This window comes from Bicyclus anynana, chromosome 4, assembly GCF_947172395.1.
Source record: "Bicyclus anynana chromosome 4, ilBicAnyn1.1, whole genome shotgun sequence".
NCBI lineage: Eukaryota > Metazoa > Arthropoda > Insecta > Lepidoptera > Nymphalidae > Bicyclus > Bicyclus anynana.
In genome coordinates this window covers 18,144,852-18,171,851 of record NC_069086.1, presented here as the reverse complement: position 1 = coordinate 18,171,851, position 27,000 = coordinate 18,144,852, and the positions used below count along the sequence as shown (strand labels likewise).

General features: G+C 37.0%; 1 protein-coding gene across 4 annotated transcripts in view; it reads left to right on the top strand.

Moving 5' to 3' along the window:
- The window catches only part of LOC112055699 (innexin shaking-B), a 117,084-nt gene that overhangs the window by 15,490 nt on the left and 74,594 nt on the right, over positions 1–27,000 (top strand). The window contains exon 1 of one of the 4 annotated variants that reach the window (XM_052891647.1): positions 1,422–1,534. The exons of 1 other annotated variant lie outside the window; for it this stretch is intronic. The gene's annotated coding sequence lies outside the window, so the exon portion shown is untranslated. Of the gene's footprint in view, positions 1–1,421; positions 1,712–27,000 lie in introns of those variants that run through there. 2 more of the 4 variants (XM_052891646.1, XM_052891645.1) reach the window with 2 other exon arrangements.

The following is a 27,000-nucleotide window of genomic DNA, read 5'->3' as shown; positions in this document are numbered from 1 at the left end:
AACTTATTAATATATACTTACTTAAAAACATTGTTCTAAGAACTTTCGTCTAACTGGAATGGTTAATAAACCCAATTCCAGATGTCAAAACAGGTCACAAGGATTATACCAGGAGATGGAACCTATAAAGGCCTCTTTGCTTTAATAACACGATATCTCGAAAAACATCATTAGGTACTGTTGACCAATACTAGTCGGATCTGGTTATTTTGTCACATTGTTCATTAATTACTATAATCGGAAGGTATAGGGTAAAATCAATAAAATAATAATTTTCCAATATAATTAGGACAAAGTTTTGTGAAGGCAATCGGCTTTGCTTTCTTTTCCACAAGACAGGATAATACGAATTGTGAACTATATTTTAGCTCTCTACCTGGTGGTAGAGTCTCTACTCACTAAATAACTTAAGTTTTCGACAGTGCTTATATAAAATGTTTGTATACTGACAAAATAGCGACCAAACAAGCATGCGGGTCACCTGATGTAAAGTGATTACCGCTGTTCACAATTCTCAACTAGCCTCTAGTGTATCCGCACTATAATTAGGGCGGTTCATAGGAGGATATGTTCCTTGCCCTACGAAGTTTTCCTTACTTACGAGTACGTGCGATAGATAGTGTTCCATTTCCATTATTCCCTCAATTTTATTACTATAAAAAAAAATATATTACCTACATTTACATTAGTTAAAATTATTATGTAACATGCTTTTCAGATTTTAATTAAGAGTTGTTAAGTTTTTATCGGTACTTCTTTCCGGCAAATCTTTCCGTGTTGTCACCTGAAAAGGGTGCCAGTTGAAAATCACCGCTGTATGCTTCAGCACAACGCTGAGATGGACCTTTTTAAAGGTTGTGCCAAACATAACAGAGTGGTGTATGATGTTTTTACTACTTGGGTTATGGTCATGACATGTCCATGTCGTCTATTCACTATTTTGGTCTTTATTATCAACTTATTAAAATAAACGTAAAATCAATTGACAAAATGTCACCTACATATGATATCCACCAGTAAACACTAGATGACATTCGTTACATAGAGTCAAAATTTCGTTTATGTCAACTAGCATACGTCAAAGATAATGAATTAACCTGTTGCTGGTCGAGGTATTAGACACTACAATTAGTGTAAGACACTGTGATATGTGGTATAACTTTTAAATAAACGTCTTATCTTTCTTTTTTTTCTAATGTATCGGAATAAGAGTTTGAGCTTTTCTAAAAAGTGCAAAATGTGTTTTAGGTTTCATTAATTGCACGTAATGTTAATTAATGAATTGTATATTTGGTGAGCTTTAAGCATATTTCGAGCGCCGCCGGTGGGAAGTCTCCTTAGGTGTATAAATAGACTGCACATACTGGCCGAGCTAGAGCAGCTCCAGCGGCCAGGCGGCGTACTGTCAGTAGTCGAACGTCTCCACGCGGCGCCGCGCGTCTCCGCCCACTCACTCGCGAACTATTTATTTTTTCGACTCAACTTTTTGACACGCGAAAGTTTCCGACTCGACTCCAACTGTCGCGTCACTTCAGTGAGTGCAGGGAACTGCGAGTTCCCAACGCCTGTTGCCGACGCGTAACCGTGTTTCAAAAATAAAACGTTGCCGATTCGAAACCGGAGCACCTCGAAGGTTAATGACAAAATAAAAAGCGTGCATTAAAATGTGTCCGTAAGGTTTGTGGGAGTTCGCTGTCGCGGCCGCCGGCAGGTTTGTTGCAAAGTGTTTGAAGTTAACCGACACGTCGGTCAGTCGTTAGGGCTCACACACCTCGTCGACGCACCTGAAAAGCAAGTATAGGGTGACTTGAACCATATAACCACGAGGTTCGTTGTATAATTAGGGCTCATACACACCTCGTCGACGCACCTGAAAAGCAAGTATAGGGTGACTTGAACCATATAACCACGAGGTTCATCGTTGTAGAGTTAGGGCTCATACACACCTGAAAAGCAAGTACAAGTAATTCAACCTATCTAACCACGAGGTTGATTTGTATGGAGTTAGAGCTCGTTTACACGTCCCACCTGAACAGCATGTACAGAGTGATTCGACCCATATAATTACGAGGTTGATCTGTATGGAGTTAAGGCTCGTTTACACGTCCCATCTGAACAGTATGTACAGGTTGATTCGACCCGTATATCCAGAAAGTTAATCATAATAGAGTTAGGGCTCATTTACATACCTGAAATGCATGGAAGATTCAACCAATACAATAGCGAGCTTCGTTGTTATGAAGCTAGAACTCGTTTGCACAACACAATCTGAAAAGCATGTACAGGATACGTTGACCAATATAGTTACGAATTTGTTCGATATGCAGTTAAGGCTCGTTTACACAACACAACCTAACTTTGTCTAATTTTTTGTGTACGCATACCCGAATCTGTACTTACGTTTTTCTCTTCCATGGTGGTTGTCTGGAAGAGATCGCTCTTTAGCGCCAATTGTACATTAGTTTCTAAGTCTGTATATTTCTTCTTCTTCACACCTCAAAGGTAAGTAAGGTAATTTAAACTATAATCCACGAGGTTGATTGATATGGAGTTAATGCTCGTTTACACAACACGCCTGAAAAGTGCAAAAGCTACAGGGTGTTTCGAACCCTATGAGAGTGAAGGCGTGGATCATACCAGCAAATGGAATATATCTGATAACAAAATTAAATCTAAACTACCTTTTTCATTAAAAAATTACTGTGTTCATTCGGCACTGTTTCTGTACGTTTTTATAAACGGTAATCACTCAACATCAGGTGAACCTCACACTCTTTTCTGTTGAAGAAAGATTAGCGACAATGTTAATATTAACGACAAAGCGACTAATTTCTCTCGCAATGAAAATTTATTTCAAATCTTTATGTACATTTTCATGAGCGGTAATCACTTGCCATTTGGTGATTTATGCTCGTGTCAAATAAAACAATGTTTCAGGTAATTTATATTAAAAATGTCTTGGAAGATCGACCGGCGATCAATATAACTGCAATAAGAAATTCTAGGTCCCTAAGTTTAGCTATAGTATCTTTGACACTGCTTAGTGTTTAAGTAGTCAGGCTTAGTTGACATGTAGGTTGTAGAGATAACTCTATCAGGCATATTTAATTTGTGGTGTTTTTTAAGAAATTAAATATCACGTGTCTCAAACGGTGAAGGAAAACATCGTGAGGAAACCTGCATACCAGGGAATTTTCTTAATTCTCTAAGTGTGTGAAGTCTGCCAATCTGTATTGGGCCAGCCTGGTGGACTATTGGCCTAACCCCTCTCATTCTAAGAGGAGACTCGAGCTCTGCAGTTAGCCGAAAATGGGTTGATAAATGAAATGAATGATCCCATCAGGCCTAGTTGAGGTGAGGAGTTTTGGCCTGCAGGCTAACATTTAAATTCGAGCCACTATAGTTAAGGAACAACGCAAGCACTATAAATCTCCGTTCGGCACCGAGTCGACTATCGCCACGTAAAGTCGTCTATGGCCCATAAAACGATGTAAAGCACCTACTTCCAACACTGAAAACATATTTTATAACGCCATTCCTCAACCCTCATATAACCCGTCATCACGGTTCGCGGAGAAATGTTTCAATTTCAGCGTTACGGTACGAACAAGGGAAAATATATGTCAAAATTGAGTCAAATAATCTTGTAAAAGGTGCATATAATTATTTTCTTTTATTTTTTGCTAATAATCAATATTTATGAATATAAGTAAAACCGTAGATTTAAAATTAACGCTATGGGATTTCACAATTCCGAGAAATACCCAAAAAAAAATATAAGAAATACATAATTATTACTAAAAATTGATTGAGGCCACTAAAACCATCCCCTTTAAAATATTTCATAGTGTATGTCGATAATAATTACAGTATAACATCATTGGTGTATGTAATATTATGGGGACAAAATTGGCCTTAAATAGTTCATCTAAAGATACCTTGTCGCTTTGTTATCAGTCGTTTTCTAGAATTTGACAGACACTCTCCGCGAGTCTCGACCAAACTAAGGCTCAAGTTGAGCTTTTAATTTAGTGCCTTTAGTCAACCACATGAGGCTTAACATTTACACCTCAGGTCAATTGACACACTTTGTAGGATGAGATCCTTGCATGCCCTCTGTCTTATAGGCCATGGTTTTTCACTTACCATCAAGTAGTACAGCAGCTTGGTCCGTCTTATCCCGTACCGCCAAGGTTGTGTTTTAGCTATGTTTGTTTCCAAGCGGCATGGGCCAGGTTTCGTCAACTGTTGGCATGGAAAAAAAATATTTATTTTCATTTGTAGGTAACAGGCCAGTAATGTAAGCGTTGCGAAAGATGCCTCGATACGGCTCGTAGTTCATCGCGCGGGCGTTTGGACAATGTTGACCCACATCGCCGCCGTATAGCGGTCGGGCGTGTTACACTCGCACTACGTTAAACAATCACTAATCATGTTTTTCAGGCCCGACGTCCGGCCGTCGAAGTTGTCTTTGCGTATGAAATTCTGACGTTTATTGCGCGCGCGGGCGCCTGACTTAGATAATGTTCATTATTTTTTTTTATTATTCCGCGGGAACTCTTTAGTTTTCCGGGATAAGAAGTGTACAATATACATATTTAGCACTTTATGTTAAACTGATTTCTTATGATAATATCATAAAATTAAGTTTTTAACTTGCACCCTTGAAAACTGCTACCTTCTAAAGCAAGTGTAAACTTCATAATTTCTTATGGTCAGAGCATGGTGGTAAACCGTGATAGCCCAGTGGATATGACTTCTGCATCCGATTCCGGAGGGTATTTGTTCTGGGGCATGCAACTCTAACTTTTCAGTTGAGTGCATTTTAAGAAATTATATATAACGTGTCTCAAACGGTGAAGGAAAAACATTGTTTTTTGTTTTAACGCGCTAATCTCAGGAACTACTCGTCCGAATTGTAAAATTATTTCAGTGTTAGATAGCCCATTTATCAAGGATGGCTATAAGCTAAATATTACCTCCGTATTCTTACGGAAACAGGAACCACGCGGGTGAAACCTCGCGGCGTCAGCTAGTGATTTAAAGCTCGTCCTTAGTAAGTAAAGTATAATTATTTGAATTCTTAACGACAATAACCGCGGCAGATTAACATGCTCTCCGAGGCACGAAATGGGCTACTTTTTACCGCGAGAAGTTCCAAGTCCCAAGGGAAAACAAAAAATGCACGTTACGAAGTCGCACGAATTTTCTAGCTGTGTTATCTTGAGAAGCTTGTAAAACTTTATTCACTAGCTGTAAACCGCGGTTTTCCCCACTTAGTTCCCGATTGAGTACCTAAATAATACATATCTCGAAATAGTACCTTTAATCTTTTGTTAAAAAGATTAAGAAATAGACCAGAATAAAAATAATTTTATATTTAAAATGTCTAGATCCGTTTCACATATAAATATTCAATACAATCTTTGGATATATTACATTAAGTCATCTACGAAAGTAAATAAATAATTTAAAAACGTAGAATAACGTAAATCACCATATACTACCATTACCTATTCTTTCAAATAATAATTTAAGGACGAGGATCGTTCTGTGTTCTTCGGTCACTATCCCTGATTAATCTAACAAAGTTAACCTTTAAAAAACCCTTACCAATAACCGCATTACGTACGGTCAACTTATTTCCGGTTAAAACGTTTAACCAAAATTGATAACATAATCAAAAAACAGAATAAAAAAAATGCATTTTATGTGTGTATAAATGCATTGTTTTTATTCTTTACAACATAGCCCTTGACTACAATCTGACCTGATGGTTAGTGATGATGCAATATAAGATGGAAGCGGGCTAACTTGGTGGGAGGAGGATAAATAAAAACCCCTTTCGGTTTTTATGCGACATAGTACGCCACGGCCGAAGCCTCCCACCAGCCAGACGTAAAGCAATTCAGAATACCTCAATCAGCCCAGCCGGTGTTGAATCTAGGACCTCCGTCTTGTAAATCCACCACGCATACTGCGCCACGGAGGCTGTTAAAATTTCAACTGAAAGGAACAACAGAAATTTAACCAAGCCAAGTCGCAAAAAACTAAAGCGCATTTTTCGACGCGTTTATTAAACTTTATTATAATGCTTAAAAACATTACGCCTGACATTAAAGAGTGTTAAACGAAATATGCTATCACTGAGTCAGTTCGGAAAATCCGTTACTATTTTTCGTCCGCGGTCGTGAAATGGTGACGAAATTAGCCTCTAATGCGTCCTCTCGTATTTATTTATGGCGGTATAAAATTGTTTAAAATGTCGTTAAGGACCTCCTCGGTGCTATCTGTCAACGAAGTGCCCTCGTTTGGCCGTTTGTGAATCGAATATTTCTGCCCCCTAGCCAAATGGCACGTCGATTCTCTTTCTACGATCGCTAACGCTTCGAAAACTAGAAAGATGTATGGGAATGACATTTGCTAACGACAGATCACAAGATCAAGATCTGTCATTCCTAACTTTTTACAAGTTTTCGAAGCGTTAGCGATCGTAGAAAGAGAATCGACGTGCCACTTGGCTAGTGGGGCAGGTCAGATAGAAATTGACAATGACGTATTTATTGAATACTAGCGGACGCCTGCGACTTCGTCCGCGCTTAGACCTCCTTAATCCGGGCCTATCGCAAAATCTTTTCTTAGTGGACATCTACTAACTATAAACTACCTCCCTGCCAAATTTTATCTTTGTACTGCAAGTGGTTTTCGAGATTTCGTGATGAATCATTACATAATATAATCTAACTACAGTGTTAATAATCATTCATTCATCATTATCTATGATATGAATGAACGAATGCATTCACTCTCATTCACTCCCACCTGAAAACAACCAACACGTTTGGACGTTTCTATTCGGGCGAGACGTAATTCATCTACAGAGTAGTTTTCGCGCGCTTTTCCCGTAGCGCCCGTTGTAGCGGCGCATTCGATTAACGTCCCGGTCACTTGGACGCGGCTGATTGATAGAACTCTGTTTTACTCGTAGATGGGAGACGAAAAATCGGACTAAAGCACAATGCCAGACAATGTATAGAAGTTTAACCCACTAAAAGAAATTAATTTGCTACAATATATTATATATCATTTTATTGTTTTTTTGTACTATTAAACAAATATTACCTTTTAACCCTTTAAAACTAGGGGTATTAAAATACATTGAAACAAGCTTGAATTTATTATTTTTAAATTACACCGAGGTGTTTTGACAGTTTTGACAGTGTTACGACAGTTTATTTTAACATTTTGACTTTTTTGTATAACATTGCTCTAGATTCTAGCCATTTTGAACTTAAAGTGATTAAAATGGAATAAAAACGCTTTGAAGGGCTCGAACCCAAGGTCGAAATAAGGTTTTTTAAAAAATAAGTATTGCCATGTCTGCAACGAGGAAATAAAGAAATGGATATAATTACTTTTTTTGGCAGATTTTTATTCCGAAGTTTAGCAGTAAAAATGGTTTATTAAAAAATAATTATTTCAAAATTGGATATTTTTAGTACATTTACATTTTCCGCAAAATGAGTTGAGCTAGGACTGGGTCAGTATCTGGCATTCTCTTTTAGAAATGTTATAGGTACATTTGTTGTATCACTTAGTTGCTTTGGCATCCAAAGTGACACAATCTAATTCGTTATCAACCCATATTCGGCTGACTGCTGAGCTCGAGTCTCCTCTCAGAATGATAGGGGTTAGGCCAATAGTCCACCACACTGGCTAGATTGGAGATAAATGATAGCCCAGTGACCTCTGCCTCCGATTCCGGAGGGTTTGGGTTCGAATCCGGTCCGGGGCATGCACCTCCAACTTCTGTTGGAAAGAAGTGCCAACCCGCATTGGGTCAACGTGTTGAGTGAGCTGAATAGGGGTGATGATTATGATGAAAATGATGATTATGATGATAGAAGAAGCTCCAGAAGTAGATACAGAACTAGAAACCAATCTATTGACATTATTATTCCCGTACCCGTGAGAATACGGGAAGAAATATAGCCTATGTGGTTTCACCCGCGTAGTTCCCGTTCTCGTGGGAATAAGAGTATAAAATATACATGATTTTTAATTGCGAAAATCGCTTTTAGCGCCGCCGTGAACGCAACAAACAAACTAACATTCGAAAACTATGAACATACAATATAATTAATAATTATTATTAAATACACTTTACAGATTTTGGTTTCGAAGGAATTTTCCCCGGAAGTACTGAAAAGTAAACTCTTCATTCATTCAGTTCATTCTTCCTGGTTCATTAGCATTAATAACATAATATACCGTCTCATATATCGCTTTTTCCTCTCTCCCGAGCGGTTGAGTCGCATCTCTTTGTACTACATAGTACAATGTACCTACGGATCGAATCAGTTCTTGCAACAATTGCACCCCCTCAAGTTGAATGGAACTTCATACGTCAGGCCGAACTACAAAGCCTTTTTGTTTGCTACAGTTTATTGCTTTCGTGATTTTATTCTTTTTTTTATATTTTACTTTTATTGAAACTTTAATCTATACTTATAATAACTGTATCAGGCCAAATTCTGTACATTGAAGATATTTTGGAGGGCATTTCTTTAATCGATGAAGCCAAAAATATTATTTTTAATTTTTTGTCTGTCTGTCCGTATTTAATGTTGACCGGGAATTACGCTGAAATTACTGAATGATTTTAAAATAGACTTAGCACGATTGAGACTATAATGCGTAGAGTGTTACTGGATACTTTTAGTCGCGAAAATTAAATCAGAAGGGGTGAACAGGGGTTGAAAGTTTTTACGAAAAGTCCTACATTTTTCAAGTTTATAACGTAAAAACTGGTATGATGTACTACCAAAACAATTACTAAAAATAATGTCTTACAATATTTTTCATAATTCTACTCCTAAATTGTTAAAAAGGGGTTGAAGTTTTTTTAATAAAAATGAAAATGTTTTGAATTATAGTTTTGAAAAAAGATTAGTGGACTATTTAATATAACACATGCGAAAATATAAATAGAAGAGGATGAAATAGGGGTTGAAAGCTTAAATTCCGCGGGCGTCCGCTAGTATAATTTAAAAGTATAGGATAAATTAATGAAAATAAATTTGATTAATAAGCTACAATTAGATATATTTTGAAGAACATTTTATAAGAAAAAAACACATTATCTATTTAAATAAAAGAAAGTCGTGTTAGTTACACTATTTATAACTCAAGAACGGCTGGACCGATTTGGCTGAAAATTGGTGGAGAGGTAGCTTAGAACCAGGAGATGTATATAGGTACTTATAGTAGGGGTAGGCTTTCATGCGAACGTAGTTGCGGGTGTCCGCTAGTTTAAAATAAATAAGTTTTAAAATTACATGCGTTTTCTACCTTCATTTCTAATTTGTTTCTTGCTAAACGCTGCACATCGTGTATGGCTTTAGTATAATATACCTAAGCGTTGTTTTTGTATTTTGTTTGGTGTAAAAAATACCCAATGAATGCTGTTACTTCCAATTGATGGAAATAATTAAAGTCGTAGAAGATCTGCAATATCGTGTTCGTACTGTCTCGGATAACAAAATGACCACGACAGTTTCCCTGTTTCGCCCTATTTTAGTTTGGAATGACCAAAAACATCGACAATAAAGTTCCCGAAGCACAGTCGTACGGAATGTTATAAAAAACCGAACTGTAATAAAATCCGCTCTAACCTATTCATTCGGTTGTATCAACCCGTTCTCAGAACATTACATTTAGTGATGTATTTATACTATAGAAAGTATCGATAATGAATAATCACAATTAATCAATTATAAAGATGATATTATTAGTTACAGTTCAAAATCATATTTAATTTTATATCACAGTCAATAGTTATAATATTTAAATAATATACTATAAACGAATTTAAGTTTAATATTAATTAAATTTTATAATACTTTACAATGTCCACTGAGTTTTTGTCCTTAAACAAATAAACGATGATATTTACGAATATGATATAAAATATGAAATAAATTTTAATGATTTATTTGTTTTGTTATCCTCCGCGAAAATTTATTCTATATTCATGATGAACTTCCGCAAAGTAACGCCTGCTTCTATCTGATGATATTTATTTTTCTGTAGGTAATTTTTTTATAATCTTCTAAAACTGCTTAATTTTGATGCAAAAATATTATGTTTATTATAATTTTCATTTAAAGAAATATAATATATTAAATAAATATAATTCCTATAGATCGTAATTCGATTTACGAATATTTAAAGTGACATAGTATTATGTTAAACATTACGCAGATTTATTGAATAACTCAATGATTAAAATTCACAAACTAGATTTGAAATACAATGTCCAATATCGATAAAAAATTTTTTGACGGCCTCCGTGGCGCAGTGGTATGCGCGGTGGATTTACAAGACGGAGGTCCTGGGTTCGATCCCCGGCTGGGCAGATTGAGATTTTCTTAATTTGTCCAGGTCTGGCTGGTGGGAGGCTTCGGCCGTGGCTAGTTACCACCCTACCGGCAAAGACGTACCGCCAAGCGATTTAGCGTTCCGGTACGATGTCGTGTAGAAACCGAAAGGGGTGTGGATTTTCATCCTCCTCCTAACAAGTTAGCCCTCTTCCGCTAAGAATAAAAAAAAAAAAAAAACATCAACGTATCTACGTTTATATAACGTATCGTTATTTCTCCTACATCGATATAATATGTATTATAATCGTTGCAAGCTCTACCAAATCGTTGGAGACGGAAAAATATTGATGGTATTTACGAATCATATATCGAGGTAACGTCTGGGGCTTGTACAAACAAACGACGCGGTGCATTTGTTTTTATATTCAGAGCATTTATTTATTATGCAGTGATGTGGACCATCACACACCATTCCTTTGATGCAAGCACCAGGAATGGCTTTCTTTTGAGTTATTTATTAATGTTAGGGTGCTTCCACATCTTACGTTTTTTTTTTAATTTATTTTATTGATAACACTTAACAATTATTGAACATATCTATACTCTCGCCAAACTGTACAGGCAGTTTGTTGTTGAGTTGACGCTCATTATTCTAATGATTATGTAAAAGTAATTGCTAAATCTAATTTTAATAAGATACTTAAAACTAAGGTAACCTAAGAATTTAATATTATAAAATGAAATAATAAAATAAATTAAAAAAGGTGCAAGACAATTTTTATAAAGTAAATCCGTCAGTGATGGGGTCCCCAAGGAAAACTTTCTTTAATTTCTTCTTGAGGGCTCCTTCACTGATCTCCCTTTCTTTTTTGAGCCAGATTTACGAGCTAGCGTTACACAATTTAAACCAACTTCCAAAAAAGCATAGTTTGTATTTTCGACTGGATGTATGTTTTTGAATATTTAAATTCCTTTTGCACGTCTTCATCACCATTAACTAGGGATTTTTAATGGTCTGCAATAAATAGGCCTTCTGTCTCATAAGTGCCAATATTTGGAGCTTACATTCAGCACATTGCTTAAATGTGATTTGACGGGATTTAGTGATATTGCTTGATATCAAACAATCACTATGATTATTACTTATCCATGTTTTTTCAAAAAGTTTGTGTTGTTACTTATTTATTATATTTGGCATTTTACATGTGTGTGTGCGATGTTGATTTAACAAAAATATGAAATTAAATCTTTAAGTTTGCTTTAGGTAGGTACCAACTGTTTCTGGAAGAGATACTTTACAAAAGTAAAATGCTTTATTTTACATTAACTTGGACTTTTTTGGCACAAACCCGACGTCAAAGTTCATCCTTACTGAAAGGTTTCGGATCTTCATTCGTAACACTTTATTGTTTGTTTTAAATGAAATTTCTTTTTTTTTTTTAAAAATTTAATTTTTTTTTTTTGGAGAAATAAAAAAAATATCTTTAAACCGAATTTCTCCCTCTACATGGTATGGCTGTTTATCTACAGCAGTAGAGTATTTAGTTAACCCACCACCCATAAACCAATGGTTAGACTCACCACGTTGCTACAATGTGCGGTGGGCTACATATTATGCGTTTACCCTCAGAACAGAGAACGCTAAAAGCTAAAGTACGTTTACCATTATATCATCATCATCATCATTATCAACCCGTATTCGGCTCATTGCCGAGCTCGAGTCTCCTCTCAGAATGAGAGGGGTTAGGCCAATAATCCACCACGCTGGCCCAATGCGGATTGGCAGACTTCACACACGCAGAGAATTGAGAAAATTCTCAGGTATGCAGGTTTCCTCACGATGTTTTTCTTTCACCGTTTGAGACACATGATTTTTAACTTCTTAAAATGCACACAACTGAAAAGTTGGAGGTGCATGCACCGGACCGGATTCGAGCCCACACCCTCCGGAATCGAATGCAGAGGTCCTATCTACTGGGCTATCACGGCTCACTACTATACCATTATGTGCTCACCACAAACTCCCCAACTCAGAATTCTAAATTTAAAATACGAAATCGTGCCGACATACGTGAAGAACTATTTACGACACGTTTATCATACCATACGTGTATAACTAACGTAACTTTTTTAAGCTATTGCATAGCTATTATCGCAACCTTTGAGAGCAGCGACCGAATCAAGAAATTCCGTAACGAATATAAACCTAACACCCAAGCCGTGCATCAAGTTAACACATTTCGACGTTATCATATCGACTCAACTTGTCAAGCGGTGGGAAACTAAGAGGCAATACTTAATAAGCCATAGTTCGATTCCAGCTCAACGTAAAGATATTTTTTAATTTTTATTGGATTTTAAAGAAAAATAAAGTTTACTCTTTCAGATCGACTGTCTAAATAGGTGTATGTTGCCCCGCAGCATACACTATGTACGTCTCAATACTAACGCCTGAAAAGTGAAAGGTTCGCAGAATAGGTTGCGCACAAAAAACGTAGCTGTCATTCGTTCATCGAATTTTAATACCCATATTTTTTTCATACCGGGGGCTATATATGAAAAATCGATAGTTTTTGCACCTATATGCCATAGGATTTGCCTCTTAGACTTAAGGGTAAAATATACAAAACGGTTGTAAGACCTGTCGTGCTGTATGGATCAGAATGTTGGGCGGTGATAGGGACGGATAGTAAACGAATGCATGTGAACGAAATGCGTATGTTGAAATGGATGTGTGGTGTGACAAGAATAGATAAAATAATGAATGAGTATATAAGAGGAAGTTTGAAGGTGGCGCCAGTGACAGAAAAATTGAGGAGTAGAAGGTTAGCTTGGTATGGACATGTAATGTCATATTACTAGAAAAATGTTGAATGTGCAAGTGGAAGGCCAAAGAAGAGATGGTTGTATTGTGTGAAAGAGGACATGTGTGTAAAAGGAGTGGATGATGAGTTGACGAGTAATAGAGACGAATGGAAAAGATTGACATATTTTTCCGACCCCACTTAAATGGGATAAGGGTAAGGAGATGATGACCTATATGCAATAGGAATGAATATCAGCATAAAATATTTTAATAGTTAGAATCAGTTAACTGCTAGCATAATGCCTCAGGCAGGGATAGCGATTACTTAGCACCCCTGCATTTGAATTACTGCCAATAACTTAATTCCGATTGAATTCGCTGGCCAGGGAATTAGTTAGCGCTGTCAGGGCGAGGCATAATTCAGCTGACTGCAGCTCGGACAAAGAACCCATGCAGCCATCGCTAATGTTATGATTTAGAGAACGGATGGCCGCGTCGGGACCTATGCTGCCGAACTTTGCTGCAGTTGAGTAAGATTTCTGTTATATTACAGTAGTTAAGTAACATTTCTACTATATTACAGTAATATTTCGTTCAGAATACAGTAGTTAAGTGAGATTTCTACTGTATTACAGTAATATTACGGTATTCGTTCATGAGAAGGATTAGGCCATTAGTCCAGCACGCTGGCCCAATGCGGATTGGCAGACTTCACAGACGCAGAGAATTAAGAAAATTCTCTGTTATGCAGGTTTCCTCGCGATGTTTTCCTTCACCGTTTGAGATACGTGATATTTAATTTCTTAAAATGCACACAACTGAAAAGTTGGAGAGTAATATACTTGGTAATGCAATTGTTGTATTTGAACGCGTTTTTAACGTGATCATGAATACTAAAGAGCGTATACCACAGCGTAATAATAACTTAATTATCTAACATCAACGATATACAAACCAGTAAATCCCTACTGGATTTATAATATCGTATAACGTAAAACAGACCGTAGTCATGCGTAACGAAAAATCACGGGAAATCTAATTATCATACGTTTTAATTCCGCGCGCTGTTTAGTTTTACATTTCCTCTCAATTTCGTTAACATGTTATTTTATGAGCAACATCCTGTTGCTGCATTCGAAAATATTTACGTTTGTTACGCGTACCGCACTGCAGTGCGTTCTGGGTTGCGTTCTATGCGTTATGTTTTTTTTTATTTAAACACTAGGACGCCCGCGACTTTTGAAAGCTTAATATCCAGATGGAAATTTATATAAACTTTCAACCCCTATTTCACCACTTTAGGGTTTTAAGAATTCTTGAATCACATTATATTTTGTATTTTTTTTATGATTTATGGTCAATTTTTTAAAACTGTAACTTGAAAAATGAAGGACTTTCTATACAAACTTTTGAACCCTTATTTCACCCCCTTATATTTTTATTTTAGGATTTAAGAGTACCCTATGATTTGCTGCAAGATCCTATTTTCTATAATACCAAAATTCATCTTGGTCAGTTCAGCCGTGAAAAGGTAACAGACAGACAGACAGACTTACATTCGCATTTATAATATTAGTATAACTATTTTCAACCCGACACCGTATGGCATTAGCATTTTGATTTTTTCAAACGTATATTATTTATTGCAATAATTTTCTATTAATTCTAAAATCGTTTACGAAGATCTGACATCATATTAAAAAGACCACCTTGACATCATAAACAAGATTTGTAAGTTTCGCTTTGTCCAAATGGATGAATGAAGTCCATTCATCCATTTGGACAAAGCTTCGGTTTTTTTTGCGACTGTAAAATGCCGCGTAAGTACTAGACCAGTGGCATGCACAGAGTTTTTAACTAGGGTATACTCTATAGATCCAAAATGGAAAACTCCTATCGCAATACAGGTTGGTAATGAGTTTTCATGGTAGGCAGGGCATTTTTGCATCTATGCACGCCGCTGAGTGAGACCAGGGCAACCTTAACGAGGCTGTAGGAACTCCAAAACACGGTGATGAAAGTGCTACAGTGAGTGTGTAACTTCACACGCTATCGTAACGAATTTATCTGCAGTGGGTTCAATGACCGTATGAGACAAACTGCAGAAAGCCTGTCTTAGATGGTATGTCGCACGTTCGTACGACGTCGTAGCACTGCATAGCTACCCCGAGGCCGCTCAAGTAAGCGATAGCTAGACAATGGCAAACGCAGCCGAAAGTAGAAAAAATCCGTTTTTCCCCAAGACTGCAAAGTTTACATAAGCACAAAGAATATAAATCAAGACTGTGCAGTGTGCGATGGGCGAGTTTATGCAAAAAAAATGTAAAATAAAAAGGCCGATGTCCTGCAGTGGACGTCCATCGGCTGATATGATGATGATGAGGAGGTTTTGCAGAAAAAATTTGAAAATCAAGATTGTGCAAAGTGGGCGAGTTTATGCAGAAAAAATGTAAAAATCAAGACTTTGCAAAGCGGATCAGTTTACGCAGAAAGAATATAAAAATTAAAACTGTGCAAAGTGGGTGAATTTACGCAGAAAGAAAATAACGCATGCAGAAAGAAAATAACGCATGCAGAAAGAAAATAAAAACAACGCTAAGAAGAAGAAGACTGCAAGACTGTTCAGAAGCATTTTGTGAACGAGTATTTGCGCTATGTAATAATTTACCTGTGTCACAGTACTATATCAAGGCTTAAGGTAACAAAATACGATACGGAAAAGATGCGACTGGAATGTCATAAATCAGTCGTTGGTCGGCAGTAAAGGCTGTGACGGTTTATGAGCCAAGGCTGTGACGTCATCACATGTGCCATCTACTGCTTTTTTGAGATATTTCAATCAATATACATAATAATCATCGGGCAGGCAGCAGGGCCAGTGACGTGATAGCCCAGTGGTTATGACCTATGCCTTCGATTAGTTATAGGTTCAAATCCGGACCGGATCATGCACCTGTAACTTTTTAGTTATGTGGGTTTAAAAAAATTAAATATCACGTGTCTCAAACGGTGAAATTTGTATTTCCTGCAGCCAAGACAAGGTATATTCTAGGAAAGCGTGTTCCACACTAGACCAAATATACCTCAAGTATCAGCTGGCCTATTTACTATTTTTTATAACGTCAAATCAATTGACAAAATGACATTTATCTACTGTGTGATATCCACCAGTAAGCACCGGATGACATTTTTACATAGAATTTCAATTTCGTATATATCAACTGACAGCCCAGTGGATATGTATGACCTCTGCGTCCAATTCTGGAGGGTGTGGGTTCGAATCCGGTCCGGGGCATGCACCTCCAACTTTTCAGTTATGTGCATTTTAAAAAATTAAATGTCACGTGTCTCAAACGGTAAAGGAAAACATCGTGAGGAAACCTGCATACCAGAGAATTTTCTCAATTCTCTGCGTGTGTGAAGTCTGCCAATCCGCATTGGGCCAGCGTGGTGGACTATTGGCCTAACCCCTCTCATTCTGAGAGGTGACTCGAGCTCAGCAGTGAGCCGAATATGGGTTGATAACAAAAATATATCAACTAGCATAAGTCAAAGACAGTGACTAAACCTGCAGGTGATGTCGTCATCAAACGTATATAAAAAAGGAAAGCCTTGGTGATTTCTAAACAAAAGAAATAAAATATGAATATGTTTAGAGGAACATAAAAGCAATCCCAGACGTTTACAGCGCGGTCCATCGGCTGATTTATGCGCCAGTGATCGCTCTGCGCCACGATTGAGCTATTTCCAGATTTGTTCCCGTGTTTTATGCTGGTACAAGTGTGATCGTAAATATTGATACATTTATATAATAAACATCGCAGTCGAAGCGATTTGATGTGAACGTATCACTCGTGGAACGGTTTACAAGAATGGGATTAACTGAAATGACAATTTACTTTTTGAAGTGATAACGTATTTTTGTGAGGTAACCACTTGGTAACGTAACGCGTTACAGCTAACGTTCGCACGTTTGATACTAATTGCACTTGAGAACTTGATAGAACAAACTTCGGACTATTTTTCTATCGGAAAAGTTTCTATGTTGCTGCTGTCAAAATATTCTTCACACATGTCCAACAACAGAGAGTTCTTAATTTAATTTAATAATTAAGTAGATTAAATTAATTAAAGGAATTAGTTTAAGTTATTACTTTTTTCGAGCGTCACGAGACGCAGACGTATTTTTTATTTAAGTTTATTTTGTTTATTTTCCGCAATTCAAATAAAAAAATCGGAGGTAATTTCCAAAATTATAGTGCAATTAATGGAATAACTTAGTTTGACTCTTGCAATTTTTGTATACATATAGTTTTTAGGTATCTAATGTTTTCATAAATGTTATGCATATATCAAACATTAGTAGATTTTTTCTGACCAATAATGTCCAAATCGACATAGCCTGAAAACCTAACTTTACATGTTACATTGAATTTAGATACATTTACGTACCAGTTGTGAATATTTCTAAAATAGAGTAAGTCGTGTAGGCAGTGCAAGAGCTGTCGTCTGAAATTCGCCGATAAGTAGGCGATGCGCTGCGGCTTCCTCCTGCATATTTTAGCTGGTTCTTGCTGTTTTCTGCGATACATTATATATTAAGGTTGGAGGCTCAAAGAAACGTGTGTTCGACTTAAACTAGAAGTCATTTCCTTTTTTACCCATCTGTGGAAATAGGGGTTGTGTCAGCTTTTTTTTATTCTTTAGGTACAAGTTAACCCTAGTCAATCTTAATTCTTACCTGATGGTAAGTGATGATGGAAGCGGGCTAATTTGTTAGGAGGAGGATGAAAATCCACACCATCTTTCGGTTTCTTCATGACACCGTACCGGAGCGCTAAATACGAAGGCCTCCGTGGCGCAGTGGTAAGCGCGGTGGATTATCAAAATGGAGGTCCTGGGTTCGATCCCCGGCTGGACATATTAAGATTTTCTTAATTTGTCCAGGTCTGGCTGGTTACCACCCTACCGGCAAAGACGTACCGTCAAGCGATTTAGCGTTCCGATACGATGCCGTGTAGAAACCGAAAGGGGTGTGGATTTTCATCTTCCTCCTAACAAGTAAGCCCGCTTCCATCTTAAGCTGCATCATCACTTACAGGTACACTTGTAGGTGAGATTGTAGTCAAGGGCTAACTTGAAAAGAATAAAAAACAAAAAAGTTAAAATTTGGCCCAATCGTTGTGACATGACATTTTCTGATTTTAAATAATTTATTTATGTAAGGCTCACACAATAATATTGTAAATAAAGTAGAGTAAGGTTGTCTAAAGTAGGTTGCTTACCACGGCGTATTTCGTACTTCAAAAATATTAAAGTATTATTTTTGATCAGTTGCAGTATCTGATCGAGCTTTTTGTATTTACATACAAGAAATTATACCGATTTTCACGAAGATAAAGTCTGGTTCTGCCAGTCGAGTAAATCTATTGGAAGTACACGAATGTGAAAGTGAACATGCTACAGCAATGTTGTTTTGATAGCGATTGTACTGCAGTTGATTTTGTCGTTATCCGAATAATGTGCCAAATTTGGCACAAATTAGCACTCGTTAATGAGGGTGGAGGGTTGTAGCGACGCCTGCACATAGCTACCAATCGTGATATCACAAAGCAGCAGACTAAAGGAGGAATTATATTTGTCTGACGTGTCGTGTCGTGACGCATCAGAACAGAATCGGTATCATACATTTTGTAAGCGACACATCAGAAGCGATTACGACATGCAGGGCCGGACCGTCCATACGGCGAACGGAGCGGTCGCTCCAGGCGCCAAACCCTAGGGGGCGCCGAAATGGTAAAGACAAGATCGAAAAGAAATTTATTTATTTTCGATCGTCTATATTTAAAGCGAAGAGATGAACGCGACGTGCGTGAATTTACTTCTAATAGAGGCGTCTTTCTTTACCTATGGTGCAGGGAGTGCGTTGATTTTAACCCGGGTATATACAGTTAATAGAGGGCGCTAGCGTGATGATTGCACCCGGGCGCTACGTGAGCTAGAGAGTCTTTACCTATAGTGCAGGGGGTGTGTTACACCCGGGTGTCGCGATCTCAGGGGCGCCCAAGCGCCACTCGCCGCGCGGTTTCTATAAGTACTAGGGGGCGCTAGGGTGATGATTGCACCCAGGCGCTACGTGAGCTAGAGTCTTTACCTGTAGTGCATGGGGTGCGTTACACCCGGGTGCCGCGATCTCAGGGGCGCCCAAACGCCACTCGCCGCGCGGGTTCTATAGGTACTAGGGGGCGCTAGGGGTAATGATTGCACCCGGGCACTACGTGATCGAGAGACGGTATTGTGCCTGATTTTCAATTGGTCTGAGTATGGTCAAAATCTTCGCGTTCCATAAGTTCGTAGCCTAAGTAAACCAGGAAACTACAAAGCTATAATTTTTTAGTTAATTTATTTTTCAACTTTATTTAGAGTTCAATACACTTATTTTGTTGGCCTGGAAACATTTCTATACCAGCTATTTTTTTTTCTTTAAACTCTTAGAAAATGCATAGACCACTTTCATAAAAATTTTGAACTCGATAAGTGTTTTTTCTAGCTTCGGAAATAGATAAAAGTCTGATGGAGACGAGACTAGATCATATGAATATGGTGGTAAGGTAAGAATTCTAAATTATACTGATGAATTTCGGCTATGCTTTTAACAAACGTGTGAACTCGCAAATTATCCTGATGAAACAAAACTTTTCAATGACCATGGCCATTTTTCTGTAATTTGTCCTCTGAAACATCGCAGCAGATTTCACTATTAAGCAGAGTTTATATTTACGCCTTTTTTTAGTAATTACATCCCGCGAATCTCAAAAAACTGAGGCCATTACTTTTCCAACACGCAAAACCGCTTCAGCCTTTTTGGAACATTGGATCCTGGTCGTGTCCACTTTTTAGACTGTACATTTGTTTCTGGAGTAAAGTAATATGCTCAGGTTTTAACCGTGGTCACAAAACATACAAAAAAGTATCTGCCTCAAACAACTCCAAGCAGTTGCGAAAATTCGTCAGTCGATCGCGATTAGTTCAACTCAAATAATCGCCTTGGCTTCCAAGGCGATTATGTGATGTTCGCCTTCTGTAGAGATGCCAATAGTGTCAGCTATCTTCCTAAAAGTCAATCTTCGATAAGACAATGACCATGTCACAATTTTTTTGAATTTTTTCGTCAGTGGTCGACGTTGACGGTCTATCGCTACCCTGGTCATGTTCGACGCTGTTACGACCACGTTGGAATTTCGTCACTCACTTTTTCACGATATATTTCGTATATATCGTGAAAAAGTGAGTGACGTGGCCCTAAATTCACCTTCAGTTTCTAACATGACTTCATAAATGTTTTTTTTGCTAAACCTTTCTTCTTCAAGTTCTTCATTGAAGTGATTAAGTTAAGAACAAGATACTCGATTTTTTTTCATGTTAAAAAATACGAGTAGTCACGATTTGTTTGACGGGATCGCGTGGGGAACGTAACGAATGCAAATGAATGCATAAAATTTTATTCTATTAATATAGCTATATATTGAATAATGTAGCTTTAACATGAGGGTAATTTAAAAAAAAAATAATAAAAAAGAACAACCGACCTCAAAATCATAAAAAAGTTTCCATTAAATTAAAAGCGAAACATAACATCGTATGTACTACCTTCTGATCAGTTTGAAGGCGGGCGGGCTGTGTTAATAAAAGCCGTATCTGAAAGAAGTGTCTGAAAATCCAGTTAAAATCTTTATGATTTAAATGGCTTGAATCGAATCGAAATCGAACGGTCGAATTGAGAAACCTCCTCCTTTTTTGAAGTCGGTTAAAAATGTATGACATTCCGATATACGTTATGCTACGAACTTTTCAAACGTCCCTAGTATAAATTGTTAGGAGCACACAGGAAAGGCGCCATAATTGGATCTCGCTCCATTCTAAAATTTACCTCGGTCCGGCGCTGACGACATGTCACAACACATAAGTGTAAACGTTGCCATACAAAATGTATGATACCGATTCTGTTCTGATGCGTCACGACACGACACGTCAGACAAATATAATCCCGCCTTGATTCACATACTTTGACGTATGTTACTTGAGATGAGATTATATGTCATCCGGTGCCATTTAAACGTTTATTTCTTATCCCAAATACGAAACAGACTAGCTAACACTGCGCGGTTTCACCCGCGTGGTTCCCGTTTCCGTGATAATACGAAGATAATATATATACTATAGCCTTCCTCGATAAATGGGCTATATAACACTGAAAGAATTTTTCAAATCGGACTTGTAGTTCCTGAAATTAGCGCGTTCAATCAAACAAACAAACTCTTCAGCTTTATAATATTAGTATAGAAGTATAGATGAGGGTATATATTATTCCTTATGACGAATCTCGTACCATGCATTGTTTTGTCTCAAATGTAGAAGGCAGTGTTTTCGATAAAAACTCCCAAGAAGCTTTACTTTTTCCAACATATCCAACAATTATCGTCATAAATCAATTTAAACAAAAGCTTGAAAAATATAAACCATTCTCATGAATCAAAATTCAAAATTCATTTATTTTAAGTAGGCTCAGTTTACAAGCACTTTTGATACGTCAGTTGACTATTTGTAAAGATTCTACCACCGGTTTAGAAAGGCACGTTCTGAAAAGAACCGGCAAGAAACTCAACAATCACTCAATCTATTGCTAACAAAACGAACAACTGACAATGGAGACATACAGACTCATGGAACAGACAGATAAACAGATGCAGCGGAGGACTTAGTTTTATGTAAAGATCGATTAAAGAATTGATTCTCAAGTCAAGTGCAGTGGTAAAGTAAGCAAGTAAGATGGCAGTGTGATAGAAATGTCGCCACGTCATGAATATCGGCAGCGGTGACCCGTGGCTGATGGGTCAGATATTTTATGTAAATCCAAGCCCTCGTGGTCGTCTCCGGCCAATTTGCATATGCCAATGGGGCAGAAATTTTTTAGCCTACAGATAAGCGTAAAATGAAGTGCCTCGGCAGATTTTATCGCCGCAGCGCTCGTAGTAGCGGGGCGTCACATACTTATACGCAGGTTATTGTAGTCCGAATAAAATAAAATAAAATATACATAAAAGTTCATTTATTTCAAGAAGGCTTACTTTACCAACTTTTGAAACGATAAATGTAACTTTGTGTAATGAATATAAGTTTTGAGACAATCTTTAAACTTCAAGTCTATCAATCAATAATTATCTGTACTGCCTCGTTTGTCCAACGGTTAGGTCGACGCTTCACTAGGCCAGGGATTGAACGATTTTTTTTTCTGAAATTCGTAGTAGCAGCCTAAAGTTGGAACTTCGGTGGAAGTTCGCTCCAGCGCCAGCTCTGAGGTTACTTTGAATTGTCTTTCTCGGACATTTTCATTAGCATCTGAACTATCAGATTTTAATGAATAATTCAATATCAACATAATCAGGCTTTATTAGCCTACTAGCCCGCCCGTCACAAAGTCGCATGATTATTTGGATACTTTTCAAAGTGCGTGTGTGAGTGCAAATACGTATTCTTACAAGATTGACATGTAGTCGAACCGCACTAAACTGTTAGCATCTACATTTGTTATCTTAATATTACTAAAAGTAATTAAATAGATGCCATATTTCTTAATGAAAGTGCATAAAACATTATTACAAAAAATTAAATAAAAAACCAAATAAAAAGTCTTTTATTCGTAACTAAGTCTGCAGGACGTGAGACTGGTTACACAAACCGCTGGGGTCAAGTACACAACAATTATTATGTTCGCAAACAATAATTACATTCGCGCCGACGCGCAGGGTCGGCCTAATTGTTTACCCAACTTCATTTTTATTCAATTACCGAGGTGACTGCACTGTTCCTTTTAAAATAGTTACACATTTAATTTTTCCTGCTAATAATTTTACCGTAATAAACTCGTATTATTCAGACAATGTATTATTATTTATTTTATTTATTTGTACACCACAAAAATAAAAGAAAACAAGCAAAACAGAAACACAAGAAAAAGTAGAATACAAAAGGCGGCCTTATCGCTTAGTAGCGATCTCTTCCAGGCAACCTTAGGCTTAGGAACTTATTAGGACAACTGTAGGTGGTGTGTACGTAATAATATTGTACATATACATACATACAAATAACTACACACTAATACATAAACCATAATACACAAATTATATAATAATTATAAATATCATAAAATAAACTAATATATAAATATATCATTATGTCGTATGATAAATATTCTAATAAAATAAAATATGTAGCTAGTGACTAAGATAATATGTCTTAACATAATAATATGTCTTACATGGGCTATTGATTGATAAAATATTGTAATGTGATCTGGTTAAGCTTAATGTATTAATATGGTAGCAAAAATACTTAATGTGTTTAGCAAAAGTTTTTTAAATTATCGCTACTCTAGAATATTATTGCTTGCTTTGTTAAATGGTACAAGGATTACCAGACCAAGTTCGCAATAAGTCCTAAATTAATTTAGCTATTTTTTTAATTTCCAATAATAATATCTGCCCCATCTAATAGTATTTTATTAGATATGTGTGGCCTTATGCATAGGAAAATAACAATAATCTAACGTACTGTACAAAACAAATGCGGATGCGTGTGAAGAGACCCAAAGCAGTTATAGTGCCTTTTGGCGAAGCGGCTAGGGTTTGATTTATCGTAACTGCGAAACAGGAACGGAATAATAATTACGTGTCCTATGAATTATATCGTTTGGCAGACTTTCAACGTTTTACGTTAAAAACTTAATTCATGCCCCTTAATCTGTTTTTAGGAAATTTTGAATAAAATACGGTTAAGTTGTTAACTGATTTATCCGTTAACTCGTGGATGTTGTTATGTATTTTGGGATTTTTCAAACTAAATGTTTAATTAGTACAGTCTTATGATTTTACATCGGTATCTTTCAAGTCGTAGTCTTTCAATTGATAACTTGAACCGATTCATGAGGGTAACCGAAAATTTCGTTGCGAGGAAGCACATTGTAGACCAGTTCGTAGCGAGTGTAGATTGCAAGATATCCTCCTACATTTTATACTAAAATCCCTTTTTATTTACACAAATTTTTACACATGTTACACTAAAGTAACGGAACAAACATTTAATTTAGCATATCTAATCTTAAGTGAACATAAAAATGCGGAAATGTGTTTTAAACAGTCGTCTATTTCACTGACAGTAAAAAACTGCCAAATTGAGTAATTAATAAAAAGTTCAAGAACTTTATTAATATTAGAACTTCGGTCGCAGTAATAATGTTATAAAACCTATAATAATTAAAACACATGGACATGGAAAAGTTACTTAATTTAATTAGTTTATTATAAAATATATAGTATGTGAAAAATTAAAGTGAGGCAACTTTCAGCAGCAATAAAAGCTGAAATAAACAGCTATTCCTGAACGTTAGCTGCAACTTTGTTGGGAACACGGTGCAGCTTAACGGCTTACAATTTAATCCTCCGCTCGTTGTCTATGGGACGCCCACAGATACTTATAACTGCGAACCATAGAGCTAATTATAGGCCTGCCTACTTATACTCAACTAATTCACAAAAATTAAGCTTTTATTTATTATTTATTTTTATTTTATTATTATTATTATATATTTATTTTTATTCATTACAAGTTAGCCCTTAACTACAATCTCACCTGATGGTCAGTGATGATGCAATCTAAGATGGAAGCGGGCTAACTTGTTAGGAGTATGAAAAACCACACCCCTTTGAAAAAAGAAAGACAAACATCACAATATCTCCAGTACACCAGGACATCCAGGACAATACCCTGCGATGTGTGGCATAACCCAGAAAATGGCCCCAGCTCAGCATAATGCTACGTGACCTTTCTGTATCTTTAACATCGTGCCGGAACGCCAAATCGCTTGGCGGTACATCTTTGCCGGTAGGGTGATAACTAGCCACGGCCGAAGCCTCCCACCAGCCAGACCACGATCTATTAAGAAAGCCTCAATCGGCCCCTGCCGGGGATCGAACCCAGATCTTTCGTCTTGTACATACCATTGCGCTACGGAGGCTGTCAAAAATATTAAGATAAGCTTCAATAGATTAACGGTATGCTGAAAAATAAAGGTAATTTTGTTTTCTCCGACGGAAAGCAATAATGTTAGGGTGCTTGCTTGTAAGATTTTACGTAGTTCTTTACTCCTGCTTTTAAGGTCACAATCACCTTTGCCTTTAAACCTTCCAATTCAGCGAAATTTAATATTAATAGTGGACCCGACAATAGATTAAGTTTATAAATTAATTTTGATAATATCACTTTTTGCTTTAAAAAAAATTAAGTACCTGCATTTCGAAATTCAACGATTTATTCAATGGACCTAAATAACATGTACAAGTATGATACTAAATTATTACACATTTTTAAAGGAATGTTAGCCAAATTGAATATTAACAATATTCTCCCTGCTTTGCCTAAATTGTACAGTTAATAGGGTTTCATTTAGCTACAAATTGGCTAAGTCTAAGGCTAAGAAAATGATTTATTTATGAAATAAAAATAAAATGTTTTATAATTATACGGGTCCTTTGCATTTTGGTAGTTGAGAGAGTAAACTTCACGAAACTTGCAAGCGTTACAAAAACATAGTCTCAAATAAATAAATAAATAAATAAATATACTTAAACAATACACATCACTATCTAGCCCCAAAGTAAGCATACAGAGTAGCTTGTGTTATGGGTACTAAGATAGTTGATATTATAATATTTATATACATTTATATACTACATATAAATACTTATATAATGCATAAATACACACAGACACTGGAAAACACCCATGCTCATCACACAAATATTTTCCAGTTGTGGGAATCGAACCCACGACCGTGGATGCAGAAAGCAGGGTCACTATCCACTGCGCCACACGGCCGTCGTCAAATATATCTGTCAAAGACGTCTTAACCGGGGTATGCACGCTCGGTTAAGATAAACGCCCGATTTACATCATTAACCGCCATATGGGATGTGATGAACAGGAAATTTGGACTTGAAGGCGTTTAAATTATTTGTTTATGTTTAAACGAATGTCGGTGAACTCGAACCTAAAAACGGTAAAGTAGTCGATGTACCTACATAGAATTGAACAAGTAATTTAAAAACGAATTCCCCAATCTTTTTATAGCGTAGCGATGTTTTAAGGCCTAATCGCGCCGTTGATTTGGTCTTTTCGCTTCCACCAACAGCCGCAAAAGGGAAACGCCAAAGTAATTGACTCTACAATTAAGATGGAGGGCGCTTCAAACGGATCAAAACGGTAGCCGGGGAGCCTTCAACGGGGCTCGAGACTACCTATTGCACAGATTGTGTATTATATTACGACTTTTAAATTAGCTAGTTCGTTTCCCAACTGTTTTCTCGAAAGTGAATCTAAACTAATATGTCTATATAACATATTTCGACGGCCTCCGTGGCGCAGTGATATGCGCGGTGGATTTACAAAACGGAGGTCCTAGGTTCGATCCCCAGCTGGGCAGATTGAGATTTTCTTAATTGGTCTGCCAGGTCTAACTGGTGGGAGGCTTCGGCCGTGGCTAGTTACCACCCTACCGGCAAAGACGTACCGCCAAGCGATTTAGCGTTCCGATACGATGTCGTGTAGAAACCGAAAGGAGTGTGGATTTTCATCCTCCTCCTAACAAGTTAGCCCGCTTCCATCTTAAACTACATCATCACTTACCATCAGGTGAGATTGTAGTCAAGGGCTAACTGGTCAAGAATAATAAAAAAAATGTATTATAAATCTGATGTT